This window comes from Maniola jurtina, chromosome 9 (genome assembly GCF_905333055.1).
Source record: "Maniola jurtina chromosome 9, ilManJurt1.1, whole genome shotgun sequence".
Classification (NCBI taxonomy): Eukaryota; Metazoa; Arthropoda; class Insecta; order Lepidoptera; family Nymphalidae; genus Maniola; species Maniola jurtina.
Window position 1 is genome coordinate 10,644,892 of NC_060037.1, and position 23,315 is coordinate 10,668,206.

Genomic DNA, 23,315 nt, shown 5'->3' on the forward strand with positions numbered 1-23,315 from the left:
ATATTTGACCTGCATAAATATCTCGAGCTGGTTAGGAAAGTTATAATAATGACTTGATTTTTCTAAGCTAAGCTTTCCATTAGTCTAGACCTGAGCCAGTTTAGATATACAATAATTTCTATAGCTGACCCAACCGAGTCACCTCTATTCGAAAGTGCATAAGTTAGATAAAGGTGTGTTTCATATTCTAATACCATTTTTTAGAGTCCTTGATCCTGTGTGAAGTAGAGATCTAAGAAACGAAATCATACATTCAATGTGAAAATAGTAGTTTTTCCTACACCCTCCATACAAACGTTATTTGGCTCTCATTTGAATATAACCAATCAAACTCAATAAAACGTTCTAAAAACAAATCTCTGGATCTGTGGTTTGTCCTATTTTTGTAAAAATGTTTAGATTCATAGTAATACGGGCTCAAAAATATGTACCTACTTATGTAAATATTTGAGAGAGAGACGCGCGACAATTTTTAACCCCCAACCCAAAAAGAGGGCTGTTATAAGTTGGACGTGTGTATCTGTGTATCTGTCTGTGGCATCGTAGCTCCTAAATTAATGAACCGATTTTAATTTAGTTTTTTTTTGATTGAAAGGTGGCTTGATCGAGAGTGTTCTTAGCTACACTTAATTCAAGAAAATCGGTTCAGCCGTTTGAAAGTTATCAGCTCTTTTCTAGTTACTGTATAACCTTCACTTGTCGGGGGTGTTATAAATTTTTAATTTAAACTTGTGTTATAGTAAGGTAAGTAAGGTAAATATACCTTAAGGGCGATTACGCACTGCATCTGAATCCGTGAAAATACGTTCCGAAGAATTCATAGCACTATTTGTATGGTAGCTTACGCGCTAGCTCCGACTAGATATGTCAAAGATGTCACTGCATAGCTTGGATTTGGATCAGAGCTCGGATTAGTGCGTAAGCAATATCCGAGTTTTTATATAAGTATTTTCACGGCCTTGGATCGGATGAGTGCGAAACCGCTCTAAGTATGAGAGTCATGTTAGCGACCACTGAATAGGTAAATTAGCGACCAACATCATAAGAAGAAAACCAACCAAAGAAAACCAAGATCGACTGCATAAGTCGATCTTTTGTTGCAGTCAGACTATTTAAATACCTAAATACTTTCCTCAATAAAACACTCCTGTCTATAAAAATACGCCAAGCAATGGTATCGCGGCCCATCGGTTGCGGACGATTAATTCCCCAATCCTGGTGTAATCAAATTCCTGTTTTCCTTCCCGGAAGTTTAGGGGAACATTTGTAACTTGTTCATTTCTCTTTTTTAACTCTGATACGAGTACTATTAATTTGATTTAGATTTTCTTCTGTTTTAAAATTGCTTAGTTAAGAAAATACATACGCTTTGTTGGTGAATTAATTATGGAGCTACCACTGGAACTTACCTGTAAAAAAGAAAAACAAGTATAAAGTCTAGCTATAGCTACCTTTATAAGTATAGATTGTTCTCTATGCATACCTTTTATACAAATTTTTTATTAAACCTAAAAACGAGACTTTTAATAAGTCAGTAACTAAAAATTCTTTATTAGGTACAGACAAACACACACACAACATATAAAATCATCACAGATATACATATAAGTAAGGTATGTCTGCCATATTCATAATTCACTGGTATATTTTTAATTTCAAGCCATTTCGAACTTTAATCATCAGAAAAGATTGTAATTACGAGATAAAATCTAAACATACAAACATATAAAAAACATCATTATTTGTATTCATATAAATACTTTGTTATTTCAAAACTGGATCTTGCTTTAATATCTCTTCCCTTAGAGTCCTTTTAGACGTACCACAGCTACAAGCAAGCCTCAGTGTTGAAAGGTCGCCAAATCGTATGCAAACGCGTGGTTCTATTCAAACGTACCACAATAATTTGGCATTCAACGGCCGTTGTGAACGTGTGGTCAATAACAACACATCGCGGCCATACAAAACCATACCATTCAACTTCAGGTATGTAGCTGATTTATTAAACATTTTGCGACGAGATTATTATTCAACCTGACCATTGTTCTTGTCGCTGCTGTGGTCAGTCTGAACAGACACTTATTTTTATCATAAATTCAAACGGGAAACAAAAGCAGGGAGGAATCCATGAATTTTTTTTGTCGAGTATTTTTCGATTCCAATAAAAGATATCCGGAACTTACTGCCGGGAAACGGTTTAAAAGAGATGAGAAATGTTAAAATGTATTGGGCTAATATTTTTGATAAAACACGGCTTCAAAAGCAATTTTGTGGAATGAATTTTAAGATGAAATTGCTCTATCGGGCATTAAAGAATGCACCTACTGTATTTATTACGGCCTTAATATTGATAAAAAAGATTACAGCTTGGCTTTGAGAAACGAAAACGATTTGTAATTTAGTATCACAGGGCATTTACTTATTATTCGGATTTATTCAAAAGTACTTGTAAAAGTTTAATTGAATAATATTTTGAATTTTGAATGTTTTACAGATATTTTAGTAAGTAAGTAAGAATTGCGATTAAAAAAAAAACGATATTTTTATAAGATTTTTTAAGAGTATCAGCTATGACGATGTTATGTCGTAATTTCCTTGAAAAACAAACGCCTAAGCGATGTTGACCAGCGCTTTAGACCTTCTGGAGTTAGGTTTTTTACTTACGAGTGAAATCATCGTATAATTATTATCTTTTCACTCCGTACAAGCAAGAAATGAGCTCAAAAATCAACTCCTGGCGTTGCACAAGTGCGGATTAATTGTTCATTAGTGTCGTGGATAAAACACTATTAGACTCGGCTCCAGCTTGTCTAGGATCTAGAACACGGCTACGTGATCTAGCTACTAATCTTGCTTCATGTTATCTTAGTACTAAGAATAAAAGTTCACCTATTTATTTATCCCACCAGAAATTAGCAAAGAATAGGAACAAGAATGATTAATCTAAAAGCTTTTTTCTAGCTTCTCTCGAGAGAAAAATCAATCAATTGAAGAGAAAAAAGATAGTTCATCTATTTTATCTATTTATTTATTCTAGTACTTACCCACCAGAAACTAACACAGAAGAGGAAAAAAGAGAAAGATTGATTTAAAAGCTTTATACTAGCTTCTCTCTAGTAGAAACAGGAAAATTAAATTTGAGAAAAAAGAGTGTAGTAGAAAAAATTGGTATGTATTAAAAGAGTCATTATTACCGCTAATAGCCAAATCCAAAATTTTAAAAATACTACTGCTAAAAAAGTTCAATGTAAATAATGATAGCAAAACTATCATGATGTATAAAAAACTTATTGTAGTTGATAGTGGAAATGTTGAAAGTAGTAAGCAAGCAAACCATTGCCAGCCTATAACTGAATACAAATTTCCTTTCGAAATAAAAAGAGTTGAGACCGTAGTCTGCCCCGCTGGCTAAGTGCGGATTGGTAGACTTCACACACATTTGAGAACATTATGGAGAACTGTCAGGCATGCAAGTTTCCTCATGATGTTTTCCTCATCCGATAAAGCAAATAATAGATAACTCTGAAAAGTTAGAGGTGCGTGCCTGGAATCAAACTCCAGGCCTCCCGAATAGGAGGCAAACGTCTTAATCACTGAGCTATCACACATTTTGTTTTATATCAAGATCCTCCAAATCTAGATAAATTAAAAGAAAATGAAGCCATTACTTGTAGAATTCAAGATTAATCCTTCATTAGTGTAGATAATGCACTGTTATTCTTGCTTCCCACGGTGCGTGATATTGCGGATCGATGCCCGCACCGACGCACTATGAGAAGAGTACTATCCGTGGTAGCGCAGACACATCCCTCATGATAAACTTCTTATAAAATGGCTTCTAATCTCAAGACCCACATAGACTTAACGCATCGTTGGAAGAACCTTATGCGCGGAGTGTATGGTTGCCCGTGGTCGTCCAGCCGGCGCGTGATAATCTGCAAAACTACGCACCGTGGGAAGCCGGTATAAGACAGCACAGATACCATTACCGTGGCACAGACGCGCTTATCTAGAACACGAGGCTACGTGATCCTGTTACTGATTCGGCTTCACAGTATCGCATGTAAGAACTGAGATTAGAAACTCTATCTACGAACAGCCTTGAATAGATTTTACGCTCACTACAAGTTCCTTCATTTGTATTGATTTACAAGACGCGATACGGCTTTCGGCTTAGATAAAGTGTACAACCGTAGCTTTGTGAAAAGAAGCGAAGTCACATACAAAATCTGACATCAAAAGTGTGGCTTCGACTTTATTCGTTTACAGAAGAGCCGGAAAAGTGCTTAGACATTGCATTGGAAGACTTACCTTATTTATATAGTGTTAAAGTATAAATCGCCTTAATAACAAACATACGCCTAATCGTGGCTGAGATGATATTTTCGTGGACTTGTTCGTCAATGGCTTTCTGTCTTTTTTGTCTTTGTCATTGGCATGAGATTACATAACAGAGAGAGTCATATATTAACAGGGCTCCTCCGTCACTCGTTTCCACTCGTTTCATACAATCGTAGTTCCAATTTCATTTGAATATTAAGCAACCAAAGTCCATGAAATTTTGCAGACATATTCTAGAAACTAATATCTGTGTCTGTGGTGTTTTAGATTTTTCTCAAAATATGTAGTTTTAAAATTACAGGGGCTCAAAGATTTGTATGAAAATTTTTAAGACCATGTAACTTTGAAACCGAATATTTTAACAGAAATCTGGAAAACCACAGACATAGATATTAGTTTCTAGAATATGTCTGCAAAATTTGATGGACTTTGATTGCTTAATATTCAAATGAAATTGGAACTACGATTGTATGAAACGAGTGACGGAGAGAGCCCTCTTAACTTCTCTCCGTGGATAGAGTATAATGTGGAACACGATGCAGAAAGAGAGGAAAACACTCAAACAATCTTGTCTAATCTGATTGTCTGACATCACCAAATCGGGACGATAAAAAGACTCCAACACATAAAATCCTATGCTGACACTATCTCAAATAAAATAAAGGCATGGTACCCATTTCGTAACAAATTGCTCGTCGCCGATCAAGCTAGACTTTGATATATTCTTAGATAAGGGCATAAAAGTTAGGGCACCCTTGACATTATCAGGAGTGTTTGATAAGAACTTATTTTCTTCAAATAGAATTATAATATTGTAGGCTTGTAGGTTAGCGACAAAGTTAATCTTGTGATTTTTTTTTTAATATAGACCTTGAAGGAGATCCTTGAGCTTCATTGGATTATAATATGGACCCAGATATAACAAAATGTACCAAGTACGTATATACTGTAGGTAGGTCAATATTGTACACATTGCATTGATTTCGAAAAAGTCACATTTACGTTTAAAGTTTTATCAAGAAAATGTTTTTCTTATGTTATGTTTGAGTTATAGATAAACTTTATCTAATGGATAAAGTCATTTTGACAGATTCCCGATACAAAAACTGTCATAACGTCAAAATTCGTTAGATAAAGTTTATTTCGAAGTTGTGAAACAGTCAATAAACTTAATTATTGTAAATGCCAGTTTGTGCTCTTTGCTTCAGTGCTTTGGCATTTTAGGATTTTCTGGTTATAATTGAAACTATTTTTGACAAAATGTAGGTTACTTGGTACATTTTGGTATAATTGTGTCCATTTGTTAATATGTAACATCATTGCCGATGATCATTGCTTTGTTTGAGAAAAGTACAATATTAATGATATAAATAGAGACAAGTGTAAATTAAAAATTTATAACACCCCCGACAAGTGAAGGCTACAGTAACTAGAAAAGAGTTGATAACTTTCAAACGGCCGAGCCAATTTTCTTGGATTATAGCTAAGAACACTCTCGATCCACTTTGAAGCCACCTTTCAAACAAAAAAACTCAATTAAAAACGGTTCGTTAGTTTAGGAGCTACGATGCCACAGACAGATACACAGATACACAGATACACACGTCAAACTTGTAACACCCCTCTTTTTGGGTCGGGGGTTAAAAATGAAGTAAACCATCATGTAATGTAAAGCAAATTGTAAACTATGCATACGATCCGCATCCTTCTAGAGTGCCCAGTTAAATGCCTGTGACTTTAATTGTGCCTCTTAATGTGTAATTCGAGTTAAATTTAGTCAAAGTGACTAAGCGTTTCGATTAAGGTAATGTCTTCAGGCAAATGCAGTGCCTGTATCAGGTACACAATCATTGAGTTGTCATACACTAGAGACGGTAATGTCCTGCAAAACGGCTCAACGTGTCTAGTGAACATGAAGACCAACCGTACATTTGTTTGTCGTCAGTATTTTTGCGAAGGCTCTTTATAAAGATTTTTTGTTCAAATAAACTTTTACAAGTTGTTTAAATGTTAAATGTATTTACTAATGTCTTTCTCCGCTTGTCAATCTTATCTTTAATGCAATTTTTATGGTTTTATAACAAGAGTAAAGGAAATAAATATGTATTTAAGTGCTTATTTAAAAATTTTTATTAGTTACATAATCTCTTTACACAATTAGGTTAAAAATGTTCCTACCAATTACAATCCGGGTATCTTTAAAACAAGAGTGAATAGGCACCTTCTAGTTAAACGCGTTCCATCTTAGACCACATCATCACTTTCCATCAGGTGTGATTGTGGTCAAGCGCCTACCTATAGTGAATAAAAAAAAAATAGGGACTGGAATCTGGACATCGCAGCATTGGAAGGACCCCATTAAGTGGAAAGATGATCTTGTCGAATTGATGAATATAAGAGGAACAATAGTGACCCAGTTTGTGGATGTGGCTTAGATCCTTCCTATAGACATAATAATATCCAGTAGTGAATGTCTATCAGTTGAAAATATAACGAGATGATAACGACGCTGTTTTTTTCACGCCTGATGTAATATGAGGTCTACATCTCGATGGTATATAACTCAATGTAAGCAATAGTCATTTGCCGGTAGCGTCAGGTAAATGCACGCTATTTACCAGTTTACTAGTTCACAGTCGTACGTGTCTCAGGCCACAAATTCGCTGCAAGCTAATGCCTGAATAAAAATTTACAGAGCGAAAACGTTTATTCCTGGATAGATCGTGCCCTCGCCATCCTCGTTTCGCGTCATTTAAGCGTTTGCCAGAACGAGGGCACGCCCCGTGTGAATGTCAGACTCATTTAAACTACCTACCGTCAGTTTTCTTATTTTTAAGAGTCCGTGCCGGAAAGATGCCGACGGGACTCTATTACTAAGCCTGTGCTGTCCGTCCGTCTGTCCGTACGTCCATCTGCCCGTCCGCCCGTCTGTCAGCGGGCTGTATCTCATGTAACGTAATAGGTAGAGAGTTCGAGAAATCCGAGCTTACTCCTTGTCTACATTATACAGAGTGTAACCAGAACGCTAGCAAAAACGAAGACAGGTGGTAGAACTGATGATTACTGATAAGAAACCATACATAAAACTACGACAAAATAAAAAATCATGTATTTTTTTAAAAGTTCACAATATATTCCAAATAAAACATCTGACTGACGCTAGAGGACAAACGTCCCGTAAACAGGTCACTCGAAGTCAGTGCTGCGTCGGCGGTGGGCTATGGACCTGAGTTTTGCACGCTATACAATGCGGGTTTGAAAAATACTAAATCACTAAAACTACAAGATAAAGCGAATGATTGTTGGCATTGGATTGAGTTAAGGTAATATAATAATAACACTTAGTTTTTGCTAACTTTCTGGTTACAACCTGTATAAACTGAACGTCTGTGCATTTCAGTTTGGATGGCTATCATTAAGTCTTGATCACTGAGTTAGCGAATCACACACCTGATATTAGTAGTGAAGTTTCTAGTTAGCTCCCTCTTCTACATTTATGAATCATCGCTTGACATCTAGATTCATTCAGAGTCGAGCTGAGATAGTCATTCCAGTAGGTTTAGTATAAGAATTCACATCTCGCCAACATTGATGAAATTCGTAGAACGATTCGAAAAGCATTGAAACACTTCTGCGTCAAAGTAAAATAAACCTTGACAGGCTTGTTTTAGAGATTAAGTTAACCAATACATCTACAGACTCCAACTGAAAACGTAAAATTAAAACCGGGCAGTACTGAATTTTTAACTTTAATTCCAGGAAATTTAGGTCCATTTTACTCTGCCGACAATCTTCTTTCTATCTCGATTTCTATCAACGTTGGGTCAGATATAAAATCTCGTACGAAGCACACAGTTCGTCTACATCATCAAATACGCTGTCGAGCTGTTTCGCTTCACTGGCGGCGTGTAATTTCAGCTTATATTGTTTGCAGACTCGGCGCGCGATTGTTTTATCTGCAACCGCGAAGCTTTATATGAAGAGCTACGAGAAGCGAATGCCAACATTAATTTTGAATGCACTTGCGTATTATTGTGATTTCATGATGAAGATTTCTTCGCTGTATTGAGATTGTTTGTTGTATTACCGCCCCGGTTTGATAAATATCAGATAAAGCAACTTTTTCCAATGTTCATGTCCATGTTCTATCATAGATAAATAAATAAATAAATAAATAAATAATGGTTTATTCGCTGGAATGTGGATACAAGTAGGTCTTAACATTTGATTGAAGTTACCTTACACATTCTACCAGGTCTTGGTGTGCAAATAATAAATAAGTGAAACGTAATATTACAATTATTCATAACAATAACGGATAACAAATAACTGGTCAAATATGTGTTAGAATACGTAAGCAAGATAGATCAATCTCTGAATTGAGGCACGCGCATTGGTCAGACAGACAAACATGGTCAAATTGTAAGGGTTCATACTTCATTGTTGTTATATCAAAATTCCATAAGTACTTCCATATTATAATTCATAAATAAAAATTCATCATTATAATGCGAATTTTTTTACGGCCCATCTGATTAACCGATTTGGACAAAATTTCTTACAGAGATGACTTGAATCTCGGACACGGACAAAACGCAATTGTTTATTAGGGAAAATTAAAGGACTCCCACGGGATTTTTGAAAACTCAAATCTACACGGACAAAGTCGTGAAAATCATCTGTTTTGGATAAAATTATTTATATTTTTTTTATATAATTTCGATAACAGCAACGGGTCCCTACTAGGTGGAACCAACACTCGCTTGGGTACTGAATAAGAGTACATAATACATATATCTTTTTCGGTCCTTGGCAGGCTGTGAACCATTGCCTGGTCAAAGGCGCTCCAGGCGTGTTATGGGTTCGCAGGTTAAATTCTGCCGGTTCCACAATATTTGATATGTATTTAAAGTGATATAAACGACAACAAATTAATGGGGAATAAACGTTATTTTAAAACACATTATCGCGGTCAAAGCTTTTACAATGTCAACCACATTTACGGGCCAGCGCGAACAGTGCATCAGCGGCAAAATTGTTTTCTACCATACAAAAGTACCACTTTTTTGCGGTCGCGTGCGATTGAAGTGGTTTTATATTCATAACTGTAGCCGTCTTTATACAGTACGACTACTGTTAGTTCATTTACTTAAGTACATTTTTATTAAAGCCTAGTTCTATGCTATAGTCAATACATATAAGAAAAATATCTTGATTCGCACACTGACCACTCATCAACACCCAGCCGTTGGAACTACAGAAATTGTGCACAGAATATGTCTGTACCTGTAATTTAGACAAGAAATAAGGCTAGAGCTTACAAAAAAGAGAAACCAGCGCTCCAACCATAGTAAAGATCCTTTAGGTTCATTTTATTCTGGCATTATTGTGATTCGACGCCTGAATTCTATCAACGTTGACGAGATATAAATTCTCATACTAACCCTGCTGATTAATAAAATAAATGAAACGTTATTATCGTAACAGTGTCGTTGTCGCTTAGTATAAGAAGATATATAGTTCTATTCGATATGCGATATCACCCATAACAAAAACTGTGACATGTAAAAACGATTGTTATTCGAGTATCATTCGAAAACTCAACAAAAGAGAGCATAGCTGATATTCATATAAATTTAGATTACACTTCACTCTACCAAAAATGCTTTGTTTTATTCAACTGACTGACATTATCATATTGCTGATCTATTTATTAACTTTCTAGTAAGTTCTCTCTACAACGTAAATCTCAACTAAGGAAAGATTTTGAGAAATCATAACGGGTTTTCAAAAATCGAAGTCGTGGTATAGTAACTTATGTTTATTGATATGATTTTGAAAATTTAAAACTGAGGGGTGAACATGTGCCCTTCTATGTGCATCTTTTTAACCCCCGACCCAAAAAGAAGGGTGTTATAAGTTTGACGTGTGTATCTGTCTGTGGCATCGTAGCTCCTAAACGAATGAACCGATTTTAATTTAGTTTTTTTCGTTTGAAAAGTGGCTTGATCGAGAGTGTTCTTAGTAAGAAAATCGGTTTAGCCGTTGAAAGTTATCAGCTCATTTCTAGTTTTCTTATAGAGGTTTTTGTGTCGGGGATTTTTAAAATTTTGTGTTATCATATTCTTTTTATAAAATGTATAATGTGTTTATTTTAGGATTTAATATAAATTTTGAAACCTTACGATAGTGAAAATCTCTGGAAATTTTTCTTGAAAGCATTATTCTAATTTTATGGAACCGCTCGCGTAAAACTAATGAAGAGACGGATTTGAAATTCAAATTCGTTCAGGAACTTAAAGCGGGCCAAAATAAGTGTATCCTATATTAAATTGCATCAATCAGCTTTCAGCTGTTTATTAAATAAGATAAATATTTGGGAAAAAAATTTTAATATGAAAGAGCAATATAATAAAATTTGTATCCAAAATGAGACGAGCGTTTAAGATAAAAATGAACGCACACTTATTAGCACCGCACGCAGCACACGCATAATTTATCTTTGGAATCAGTAGGGTTAGTCATTCAATCAATCAGCCTGTTTACGTCCACTGCTGGGCATAGGCCTTCCCAAGAGCGCGCCACCACACCCGATCCTCCGCCTTCCTCATCCACCCACTTCCCACTATCTTCTTAAGGTTGTCAGTCCAGCGGGTTGGAGGTCGCCCTACACTGGTCTTGCTGGTACGCGGTCTCCATTCCAAAACATGTCTGCCATCATTTCTGCAGAAGATGTGGCCTGCCCACTGCCACTTCAGCAGGCTTATGAGGTTTTTATGACGAAAGAGCTACCCAAACGGGCCTACATAGTTAGGATGACAAGTGTAAATTAAAAATTTATAACACCCCCGACAAGTGAAGGTTACAGTAACTAGAAAAGAGCTGATAACTTTCAAACGGCTGAACCAATTTTCTTGGATTATAGCTAAGAACACTCTCGATCAAGACACCTTTCAAACAAAAAAATACTAAATTAAATCGGTTCATTATTTTAGGAGCTACGATGCCACAGACATATACACAGATACACACGTCAAACTTATAACACCCCTATTTTTGGGTCTGGGGTTAAAAAGAGCGTTCAAAGAGATCAAAGACATCGCACTACTGTCTCTTTTTATACTAGGATCAAAGGCAGCGCGGGTAATAGTAAGTGTCTAATAACCCTTCAGTTGAAACATCGCATACAATTTTCTTAAGCGATGAAAGCTAGCATCAGCGTGGCTAATGCCCATATCAGGGCCCAGCGATTAGCGCCTGGCTGTCTTTATGGGTCATTCGCGTAATTCCTACTTCCTTTAGGTCCGCTTTACGATTATTACAAACGGGAATTGTATGTGTGGTGTCAAAGTTGAGATAAGCGCCTTGGGATACTGGTACTTTAGAAACTCTTGGAATGCGAGAAATTGCGCTATTTGGTGGTCCAGTCATTCGGAAATCATAAAAATTGTTAAATTATTAAACTACTAGCTGATACCCGCGACTTCGTTCCCGTGGATGTAGGTTTTTAGAAATCCCGTGGGAACTTTTGGATTTTCAGGGGTAAAAAGTAGCCTATGTGCTAATCCAGGATATTATCTATCTCCATTCCAAATTTCAGCCAAATCCGTCCTGTAGTTTTTGCGTGAAGGAGTAACAAACATACACACACACACATACACACAAACTTTCGCCTTTATAATATTATAGTGTGATGTGATTAGTGTGATAGTGTGACAAGGCGACGATTTGAAAACAATGCATTTTTCACTACATGAAATACGTCTTAGCACCCGCATTTATTATATTTTGTGAATTAGAATTTCGATTTTTTTTTGTTCGTCGTTGAGTTCGCCGTTGAAATACACGAGGCTGTATGATTAGACAATAGCACTGTTGTTAGCATACCGACGACGGGTCAGCACCGCGATATAAATGCAAATGCAAATTTTGTCCCCAAGGTTTTTGCTTGAGGCAAAATATTTACCAAAAATACGCAAAACCAGTAAAAGCGCATTGTTAAAAATTCTGCATAATTTTGCAGAAAATAAAATTTTATAAACCCTGTAAGTACTCCTAAAAGGTTAACCCTTACAATATCCATGTTTTAATATTTTTTTAATACTCAAATATGAATACATACTATTCTACATATTTTAATATACTTACTTAACTTAAATATAACGCATTAATCTTAAAACAGGACATTACTATTCTGATTGTCAATTGCTGAATTTGCAATAGGTACAGTGATGATAATATACTAAAAATTTAAGTTAGTTAAATAATTTAATTTAAGAATAATAAAAAATACCAATTTACTGACTCATCTAGAAACAAAAAAAAAAGGATTCGATAAACCGGTAGGCAACTAGTAAGCAAGAATTTATAAAAATTAAGTCACAAAAAGGTATACAGGTAGGTCCTACCTACCTATACCTACCTACTAGGTAGGTATAGGTAGGTAGGTACTAGGTATGTGTAACAAATTCCAAGCAACGAAGTCAAGGACAACCGGCATTTTATTATTTTTTATTTTAAATAAATATTATTTTTAGTCTTATTAACCCCCAATCCAAAAAAGGGGTGTTATAAGTTTGACGTGTGTATCTGTGTATCTGTGGCATCGTAGCTCCTAAACTAATGAACCGATTTTAATTTAGTTTTTTTTTTGTTTGAAAGGTGGCTTCATCCAGAGTGTTCTTAGTTATAATCTAAGAAAATCGGTTCAGCCGTCTGAAAGTTATCAGCTGTTTTCTAGTTACTGTAACCTTCACTTGTCGGGGGTGTTATAAATTTTTAATTTACACTTGTTTTTATTCTTATTTTGTATAGTCAGTCATTTCAACATTTAAAAAAAAAATTAAGTAACTAGGTGATACTTACTATTTCGAGCGGATTTAGGTTTTAAACAATCCCGTGGGATATTTATCGCCTTATTTACCCTTGAGAGCTTTCTATTCGTTGGTATTACTTCAAGGGCATAAAGAATCCCACACAATACCCAGGATAGCCGTGAAAACATAGCCCCGTCTTCACTGTCACGCAGTCGGGTAAAAGCCCCATCTTTCTATTTAGCGGTATAGTAGGTGATGACCCTTGTATCTTTGTAAAGGACCATGGCTTGAACAAAGAATCAAGGTAGTCTCGTCAGACGCGGATACCCGAAAGGGACAAAACAACAAAACAAATCATACTTAGGAATGAAAGGTAACGTTTCTTAATTTACGCTCACAGATCACTTAGCTTACTTATGGTGCATTACCATAAGTGGCACTCTACACACCTTCAACACTAAATTTAAAACTAAATAAAAAGTCGTAATATTCGCAAAAATTACTATCACAGAGGCTTGTTGGGCACAGTTGTCATCAGTCGTCAAAAAAGCTAAACTATGACAAACACAAAAAAATGTGTTTTGGTCTTTATCCCAATTTATATTTTGATGTCAAGTCCATCTTGATTCTTCGTCTGAAGACCATGGTAACAAATGCCAGCTCGCAGAGTGCGGTGCTTTTAGCCGCGGGAGCATCCCGCATTTTATCGCCGCCATAAATTTTACGTTCGCTATAGGAGTCGAGATTGCCTTAGATTTTTGCGAGTGTCTTATTTGGCTTTACTGTTAGTACGTATTAGGTGGGGTCCTTAATGGCACTGTACGGATTTCTGTTAATTAAGATCGTACGATGAGTTGCAAAGGTCTTGTTGCTCTTAAGACTTTATATTTATTAGACTACCTTTTTTTTATCGTGAGGACAATCTGTCATGAATACCACGCGCAGTGGTTATGTAGGACTCCTACCGACTAAAAACCTCACGAATTTCGATCCCACCGCTGACGATGGAGCACAAGGGACCGACAACCCGTCGTCGTCGGGAAAGGGACTCGTTATTCCACCCGCAGATATCCATCCCAGTAGACCCACAACTGGGACACTACGTGTCCCCGAACACCGTTAGAAGCATGCACGCCAACCCACTCGAGGACCACACTGTGAACGACGGACCGCCCCGTCTCCATCATCCACAGGTCCTCCTGAGAACTAGGGTTCGCGGGGAGTGCAATCCACGTTCCCCATCCTCAACATCTCCCTCACCCGTCACCAAACTGGACAGGCGAGAAACCTAGACTGAGTATAATATGAACATATTATAATATTAAAGCACTTTTATAGAAGACTTCACATTGTTTTAAATCGGAATTTGAACTCACGACCCCTTGCATTCATATCACAAGACATCATAGCTTTCGATTTACATAAGAAAACGATGTTTTATGTAAAAAATTCTCGTTGAAACAATGTAGTGTCTTGAAGAATATCATATGAATGCAAATTTAATCACGACAACAAATTTAAATATTATAACGATATAAAGTGACCTCCAATATTTACATTTTGCCCCAGCGCGCAGTTTTTGCTAATAAATTCCTTGACTTGGCCAACCTTGGCCAAGTTACATCACTATTTCAAGTTCTGCTATAATAATATACCACCACTGGTGTAGCTTTGCACGGGTGATCTAAGGCCTGACGCTCGCTTCTCTTCTAGTGCTGTGCATTCTTCACGCTGGTTTCTAAATTATAATGCAAGCAAAAATAAACTACTATTATAATAGTGCATGCAAAATTCTGATTACTTTACTGCCTGATTGAGCGAAATACTGATGATTCAAAGAAAAAAATCCTTCAAAGACGAAAAGGATTGTCTGCATTGCCCTTAGAATAAAAACCGATCAAGTGCGAGTTGGGCTCACACATGAAGGGTTCCGTACCATCGTACAAGATTTTATAATATTACTATGGAGTTACTAGGTATTTTTTTAATTTGCATGGTGGTCATGTTTAAATTCTCCATCTTGGTATTTTATTATTTGTTGTTATAGTGGCAATAGAAATACACACTCTGTAGAAATTTCAACTCTCAACCATAGTTCATGAGATATAGCCCGCTTGCAGACAGACGGGACCGTTGGCACCCATCGCGTACGGAACCCTAAAAAGTACCCAGGCAATGACACTGTAAAAAGATGGTAACTCCTTTTGGCACTCTTTTTTTAAAGAAAAAATCCTTTGTCTTTGGAAACAGCTAAAACTTTAGTCAAGTTTCTTACAAAAGAAAGTCAAGTTTTTCTCCATTCTTAAGTTGCTTCGGGGAATGGAAAAAGTAAATGAAAAATCGGGTTTTTTGCTGGTTCAAATTGGACTGGATAAATAAGAAAAGATCTTGTAGTGGGTGCATAGCTTGTATTGTATGTATGTATCTATCAAAACATTGTTTGTATCATTTGTAAGCTACCAAAAATTATTTTTTTGCAAGATTTGACCCCATACTAACATGTTATACAAAAGCTTGTACTTATTAAAAAAAAGTCGCACTCACATATGAAAATACTCATGCAATCTTCTTTGCCCGGTTAAAAATAACGCTGTCTAGGGACATTTTTTAAGCCGTCGCGATTGCTTTGGGAGGAACCAGACCAGTAAATGGCGGGCAAAGATGCAAAACGTTAGCAAAATTGCAGTTTGCATACAATTACTAAGTCGACCGCCTTGTGGCTGACCTCAGCAAATAAGTGGCAGGGGAATGTTAATAACTTTAGGGTTATAGTTGCTTTGCGGGAAAACCAATTTCAGATTATAGTATTATATATTTCAGCTTAGTAGGTCAGGATAATATTTAAAATATTATTATTCGAACTTTTACATGTATCTGATCTGAGATAAAACGTAGGATTAACCGAATTATTACCACTATAATGTCATCTTAAAAATCTTACAATTCTGACCATCAAAAGAAACACAGTACCTACTTTGAATAAATGATTTGAGTTTGAGTTTTGAGTTTACGCTGGTAAAAGTCCGAAATTAACGATTATTGCGAACTAGTTTCGACTTTCATCGTCAGATAGATAAATGCTAAGATTTACCGTAGTTCGTTTTTTCACACTAACATTAAAGAATACAATTTTCTTTCATGTAATGTTATGAATAGTCTGTTAATTCCCCCTTTTAACGAAGTACCTTTTTTTAATACTCATGTGAAATTGGCTTGTGAGGAATCCATACTAATATTATAAATGCGAAAGTGTGTCTGTCTGTCTGCTACCTTTTCACGGCCCAACAGTTTAACCAATTCAAGTACAGGGTTAGCTTATATCCTGGGGACGGACATAGGCTACTTTTTATCCCGGAAAATTAAAGAGTTCCCACGGGATTCCCAAAAACCCATCCGCTTAACCGATTTGTATGAAATTTGGTACCGAGGTAGCTTGCGTCCCTGTAATTGACATAGGCATTTTATCCCGGAAAAATTAAACAGTTCCCACGGGATCTTTAAAAACCTAAATCCATGCGGACGATGTCGCAGGCATCCTCTAGTATTAAATAAATTAAAAAAAGATTTTACAAAACACGTCGTGAAAAATAATAGGCAAGTCTCATGTTACAGAATTGTCTCATGGAGCTATTAAACGCCCATTATATTCATAATACTCGAACCATAAAATTTAATAACAACCAGTAATTGGCAGAACAATAGTTTAATATTTTAGTATTGGAAAGCGGCGTGGGCGTAGAATCGACGCAAGCGCACCTGTCTCAGACGAACCTTTCTATGGGTGGTTCAGACATTGTAAGAGCGTCTTCAGTTTATCTGCGTTTTTAAAGCAGCGAAGATTTTTCGAATACCATTTTAGGCAAGGTAAATTAATGTAGAATGTCTTTGGAGTTTTGTCGTCTACGCAGGGTCAGCGCTTCTGTATAACGTTATAATTACATGAGTGGAAATTCACGCACAATTTTCCGCTAAGCTTGAATTCCTGGCCTAATAGGCCTATTTCGTAGTACAACTGTAAATTAAAAATTTAAATTGTGAAGGTTACAGTAACTAGAAAAGAGCTGATAACTTTCAAACAGCTGAACCGATTTTCTTGGATTATAGCTAAGAATACTCTCGATCATGCCACCTTTTAAACAAAAAACTAAATTAAAATCGGCTCATTAGTTTAGGAGCTATGATGCCACAGATACCAAAAAGAGGGGTGTTATAAGTTTGACGTGTGTATCTGTACACACGTCAAACTTATAACACCCCTCTTTTTGGGTCGGGGGTTAAAAAAGAACAATCATTTAAGAAGTAACCATGACCATCCAAGTTTTAACGACTAGAACCGAAGGTACTGAGTTAAAATTATTTAGATAACACTATTGGATATAGTGTTATCTGTTATCTATAAAGACCCATGCTAATCAAAACGATATCGATAAAAATTAAAACATAAAGTACATACGTGATATTATGTAACCATGATAACATTAAAAGTTAAGTATACTTTGCTTTCAGCACGTATTTTCTTAAATACTCTGTAATTATTAAAGCAATGTAATTATTATGAAATTGATGTATTACGTGTTATGTGGATAATTTACTAAATTGTAAGATAAAGAATTATACTACGTACGTGACGCAACACTATTCATTAACTCTAATAAGATTTTTCATTTACAATAGCTCACTGTTTCAAAGGATTAAATATGTATTTTAAAGAGAAGGTAATTATTATGCACCAGATGTAACATTTCAAGGAAAGATCTTCAGTTGCAGTAACGTTTTATGTATTTCTTGGTAATTATTTACTTTGCTTTGCTATAAAATTTTAAAAGCATCTAAAATTAATTGCTATAATTAATTCACACAATACAACATAAGCACGTAATTTTAATTGTTTTCTTATTGGTAGATATAACTAATAAACCTTGTCACTCTTTTTGTAACTCTAACCTGTAACTTTCTTTCTGTTTGTTATTTATTAATTTACAAACGCACGCGTTTAAAGCGTAGGTAGTAAAAATTCATTTAGTGTGAATGTTCTCTTACATCGTACTTACGTAACTTTGTTTTCTTTGTGTTTGCACCTAAGCGTGGTCATTGTTGCAAATTGAATGGGGTAACGGTTCAAATCCGGTTTTTCGCTGCAAGCGAAAACACTCTTAACGTACAATTTTGAGAACACATTGATGTAAAAAACCTAGACAAAACCTTAGAAAACCGAAAAAAGGGCAAAAATTGAAAAAATATCGTTATATTGTGTTATTTTGTTCCTATTGTCTTAAATTGAAACAGGAATTATTAAAAATACAGATCATTGAAATGGGCAATGGGCATAATATATACAAGTACACTGGATGAGGTGTGCTATATAAGTACAGTAATAAAATAGGTGATAATAAAAAAAAGAATACCCGGCTGAGTTTGTTGTGGGCTCTTCTCAGACTTGGGCGCGTTTGGAACTTTTTAAGTAACGTAATTAATTATCACCACTATATCGTACAAGTTTAACCATTTCGACCATCAAAAGGAGTACAACTGTACCTACTTTGAATAAATGATTTTGACTTTGACTTTGACTTTGACTTTAACAGTTAGTCAAAGCACCATACCGAACGTACCTATCGAGAATTAAAGACATTTTGTGTCAAAATGGTCTTCGTTTTGACACTATGTTGATAGCAGGGTTGAAATATGTTTCATTATTTATTAACCGACTTCAAAAAGGAGGAGGTTCACAATTCATCGGAATCATATTTTTTTTGGATTTGATTTTCATTGTTTTGAGGATTTAAACCTTTCAGATATCAGTTCTCATCCATGTAAGGAAACAGTACAAAAATAGAATAATTTTATTGAAAATTATTGTAAAAGTAATTAGGGACAGACTCCAGTATTAGGTACATTTTGCAATGAGCTGTATATCTTTGGTATTTAACAAGTGTAAATTAAAAATTTTCAACACCCCCGACAAATCATTTTCAAATAAATAATTATGTATATCTAGGCAACGTCCATCTTGACAGCTTGACATTTGTCAATTGACACTTGAATATTATGAACCTAAGGGTTATCTAACCTTCTTTTCTACAAGAAAACTAGAAAATAGCTGATAACTTTTAAACGGCTGAACCAATTTTTTTGGATTATAGCTAAGAACACTCTCGATCAAGCCACCTTTCAAACAAAAAAAAGTAAATTAAAATCGGTTCATTCGTTTAGGCGCTACGATGCCACAGACAGATACACAGATACACAGATACACAGACACACAGATACACAGATACACACGTCAAACTTATAACACCCCTCTTTTTGGGTCGGGGGTTAAAAAGAGCACACAGACTTTTCTTTGAGAGAAAATCTTAGCTGGCTTGCATTTAAACTGTTTAGTTAGTAAAAGTGAAATAACAGTAATTTACATACATTATTTTGTTGAGAACGGTTTTATTAAATGCAGGATTATGCGTTTTCTCATTACAGAGTATTAAGAGTTCTTACGAGCTTTTAAGACTTTTTAAAGTTAATATGACCTTTTTGAAATTAAGAAAGTTGTACTTTTTATACTGAAAGTACGAAATGCTCGCTTTAGTTGGATTTGTTTTTAATCAGATACACTCTTGCCTTGACTGCAATCTCTCCTGGTGGTAAGTGATGATGCAGTCTAAGGATGGAAGCGATTTTAAAGTGATTTACGACGCCGCCGTATAAAATAATTTGCACCCAAGCACAATAATTATTTTTTTCCTAGGTGTTGTTACGTTGTGTTTTATTGCAATAAAGCTTACTACTACAACTACTATAATTACCTACATTACCGACTATTACGCGACGAATTGAGAACCTCTTCCTCTTTTGGAACTAGTCGGTTAAAAATAGGCAGGTAGGTACGAACCGTGCCATGGTAATCGTAATTTCCAATTCCAAACTAAAGCATCAAGGATTATACCTTCCATCCACCTCATGAATATGGTAACGCGAACAGCATACCAGTGGAAAGTGAATACCGTGGTACGTGAGGAATTTACGATGACCTTAGGCTGGGGAATGTCTGCTATACTTGGCGACGCACTTGATTAATCTGTGTAATACGGGCTTTTATTACATCGATGTGGTTATGCAATGTAGCAACCTTAACAGGGCTCTCTCCGTCACTTGCTCCATACAATCGTAGTTCCGATTTCATTTGAATATTAAGCAACCAAAGTCCATGCAATTTTGCAGACATATTTTAGAAACTATCTGTGTCTGTGGTGTTTTAGATTTTTCTAAAAATATGTAGTTTTAAAATTCCAGGGGCTCAAAGATTTGTATGAAAATTTTTAAGACCGCATAACTTCGAAACCGAATATTCTAACAGAAATCTGGAAAACCACAGATATAGATATTAGTTTCAAGAATATGTCTGCAAAATTTCATGGACTTTGGTTGCTTAATATTCAAATGAAATTGGAACTACGTTTGTATGAACCGAGTGACGGAGAGACCCCTCTTAAGTTTATCTAAGTAAATATAATAAAAGGGAAAGCTGACTGAGTGACTGACTGACTGATCTGTCAAGGCACAGCTCCATACTACTGGACGAATCGACCTAGGCATGCAGATTGATATTATGACGGGAACATCTGCTAAGAAAGGATTTTTGAAAATCCAACCCCTAAGAATTAAAAGCAAAGAAGAAAGCTCGAATATCTGGGACATATAATGCGGAACTCAAAATATGACCTGCTGCAGCTCATAATGCAAGGGAAAATAAAGGGCAGGCGTAGACCTGGCCGTAGACGAACATCCTGGCTCAAAAACCTTCGCCAGTGGTTTAACATGAGTACGAGGTCACTGTTTAGAGCAGCGGTGAACAAGTTCCAGTTAGCTTTAATGATTGCCAACCTCCGATAGGAGACGGCAGTAGAAGAAGAAGAAGAAGAATTAAAATAGGGGTTTGAAATTTTATGGAGTCCACGCGGACGAAGTCCCGGGCATAATCTAATCAAGTATATATTTGTCACTGCATTGCGACAGCAGATATTATTGCAAAAAAGACTTCCGAAGGCCTGAGTACAAAAGTCGTGCATCGTATGACCTTATTAGCTCCCAGACACAGCGCGTGATATCAAGATTACCTTTTCTATACATTCCAGCATGGACAATGATTTGAAAGGAAGGTCGAGTAGATCGCCCATTTTTTGTGTGGGCAGCCTATTTCGTGTCGATCTAATTACAGATTATTCTGTTTTTAACCCGCGATCCAAAAAGAGGGGTGTTATAAGTTTGACCTGTGTATCTGTCTGTGGCAACGTAGCTCCTAAATGAATGAACCGATTTTAATTTAGTTTTTTTTTGTTTGAAAGGTGGCTTGATCGAGAGTGTTCTAAGCTATAATCGAAGAAAATCGGTTCAGCCGATTGAAAGTTATAAGCTTTTCTAGTTTTCTTATAGAGGTTTTTGTGTCGGGGGTTTTTAAATTTTGAGTTATTTACTAAGCGGCTACGATCGTCAATCCAATTTATTAACCTGTACACATATTGCGTCCACCACTGGACATAAGCTTTTACGATAATGCGCCATCAAACATGGCCTTCCACCTTCTTCGTCCCGCCTCGTTCTTCAGGTCATCCGTCAAATTGCCCTATACTTCGGTACGCGGTCTCCACTCCAAACTACGTCTGCTTCATCAACCGTCGGTTTTCCAACAGACAACTTACCGCACTGCCACTTCAGCTTGCTAATCCTTTGAGCTATGCTCGTCTCTTTTTAACCGACTTCCAAAAAAGGAGGGCTATGCTCGTCTCTTTTGTTCTTCTACAAATTTCCTCGTTTTACCTACGATCGTACCTATTAAAAACTTCTTTAGTTAACGGCAAATTAGTTTCTATTTGATACAAAGTATATAAAGTAGTTTTGATGATCTTTAAATGGATTGACAATTGATTTGAAAGGAAGATCAGTTGATCTTCTATTACTGCGAGGATTTTATCTTTCTATCGACACATAAGTTTTAGAATCTAGCATAATAATATATCAGAGATTTCGTCAGTAAAAGCCTTTGTAGAGAAAGCTTATTAAAGTTTTCTCTCTCGTTGTGAAATATATCGAATTAATTCAATTAACAGATCATTTTCCAGGCGGAACATATTGGAAAGGATAGAATTGCTTTTTGACCTGTCCGCTGTCAATTTAGTTCAGTTTAGAACTTTGTGCTATATGTTGAAATATACAACTGAATACTGTGTTAGTAAGCTTATTCATAGCTCGCTCCAAGCGAATGTAGTTTGATTCTCATTTGTATTAACCAATCACATATTATATGTATAATTAAATTATATACCTAGACACGCTCTAAAAATCTATATCTGTGGTTTTCTAGATTTTTGTGAAATGGTGTAGTTTTCAAAATTTGCCAGACACCTTTAAAATTTTAGGCAGGGGGTTGCCACGACACTAAAGTTGAAACCTATAGAGCGCACTTTGACTTTGTTTAGACTTAAGTTTCAGTTAAAACGAGACAGATTTATGCCAGCGGTATAACCCTGTCTCTTTTTAATATTGTCTGAGCAAAGTTAAAGTTCACTCTATAGATAGATTTAGACTTTATGCTTTGACGTGAGATTTTTTACACCATTATCGCCCAAAGCCACCATTATCCAAACATCATAGTCGCTGATCGTCCCTCTCAGTATTGGGGATAATACGCAGAGAAGCTTTCAACTTTTATAAAATAACGAAGGTCTGACATGCGCTGGCTCTCTCTCTCAAAATAATATCACACTAATATAAAGGCGACAGTTTGTGTGTATGTAGGTATGTGTGTATGTGTGTGTGTGTGTATGTTTGTTACTTCTTCACGCAAAAACTACTGGATGGATTTGCCTGAAATTTAGAATGGAGATAGATTATACCCTGGATTAGCACATAGGCTACTTTTTATCCCGAAAAATCATAGAGTTCCCAAGGGATTTTAAAAAAACTTACATCCACGCGAACGAAGTCGCGGGCATCAGCTAGTAACATTTATTATTCCATAAATTATACGTTCCATTGGTCCATTGGACGCAAACGTGACTTTTCGTATCGAAATTATATTAACAATTTGACAGTGTCCGCATTTCGCATTCAAAACGTGTAGGCATTGGCATTAATTATCCAAAGTAGGTACATGCAGTGCGTAAT

The 23,315-nt window shown here is 36.0% G+C and overlaps 1 protein-coding gene and 1 long non-coding RNA gene across 2 annotated transcripts in view; one reads left to right on the forward strand and one right to left on the reverse strand.

The window, feature by feature from the left end:
• The window catches only part of LOC123868082, a 169,358-nt gene that overhangs the window by 26,861 nt on the left and 119,182 nt on the right, over window positions 1-23,315 (reverse strand). The window lies entirely within an intron of this gene.
• LOC123868103 lies at window positions 166-22,895 on the forward strand. Its single transcript, XR_006796583.1, has 4 exons — window positions 166-177; window positions 1,421-1,435; window positions 17,455-17,456; window positions 22,728-22,895. It is a non-coding gene; the product is annotated as an uncharacterized LOC123868103 (long non-coding RNA).